The sequence below is a fragment of the Echinops telfairi genome, unplaced genomic scaffold (genome assembly GCF_000313985.2).
Source record: "Echinops telfairi isolate 266 unplaced genomic scaffold, ASM31398v2 ScPeMD7_7424;HRSCAF=8462, whole genome shotgun sequence".
Classification (NCBI taxonomy): domain Eukaryota; kingdom Metazoa; phylum Chordata; class Mammalia; order Afrosoricida; family Tenrecidae; genus Echinops; species Echinops telfairi.
Window position 1 is genome coordinate 8,569,961 of NW_022111324.1, and position 1,085 is coordinate 8,571,045.

Genomic DNA, 1,085 nt, shown 5'->3' on the forward strand with positions numbered 1-1,085 from the left:
GATCAGTGAGTGGGAATTGTGTCTGGGAGGAGGTAAGAGGTCTTAGGCCTCTGGTCCCTGGTCTGGGATCACGAACACATGCTGCAGATTACCAGACAGGTGAAACAGCACAATGGTGAATGAGGTAGGTGAGAGCCTCTTGTTTCTGGTACAATGATGTTCTTCACCAGGCATGGGGGAAGAAGGCTACAGCTCTTGTCACTGGGGATGAGGGAAAGGGGAGAAGAATGTGTCCCCCCAGTCTCTGGTGTAGATGTCAGGGCCCTTCTTGTGAAGTGCAGCTGAAGGTCAATACCTAGCCTCAATCAAATATGAAGAGAACGCATCTAATATCTAGTCAGGTGTGAATCACTAGCCACCACTCCAAGTATTCTCCACTCCATAAACACACCCACTAAATGATCAAAAATGGCTGTTGGGGAGTAGTCCTATCCTTATTTCCTGGCTCCCTTTGTTCTTTGGTAGCTAGTGTCCCTAAGGATCTTGTCCACCTTCCTTCACTTTTCATTTTGTTCATGTTAGATCCTGTTCATGTTCTGCTCATCTTGCTTTACTCTATGTTTGCCTGTACACTATTTCTGTCTCCTATTGCAGATCTGTGAAGTTGTCTTTCTATAGGTCTTACCTGGGAATACTGCTTACTATGTTACAAGGTGGCCATACCACAGCCCCAATCCCAACTACATGGACACCTCCTCTCCCCTGAGAAGAATTCACTTCAGAGGACAGCACTGAAGCTACAGCTCAGGGAGAGAGACACATATGATCAGAGCACACAGGAGTACACAAAGGGGAGGGAGAGAGAGTGGAGCACATTTGGGTCCACCAATCCCCAAAGACGATATTCATGCTCAGAGCAGCCAATGCACAGAAAGGACCATAGGGCTGGCCCCACCATGAGACATGATGTCCCTCACTGACTATAGCACTTCCAGGGACAACACTGGAGGCACCATGTGGGAATTGTGCCCAATCTGACCCCACAACTCAATGGCAAAATGCTAAAGGCTTACAACAGAGCAGCAAGGGAAGCAAAGCAATGGAGTCCCTGCGGAATACCACAAATGGACTTTGGGGCCAGAGCA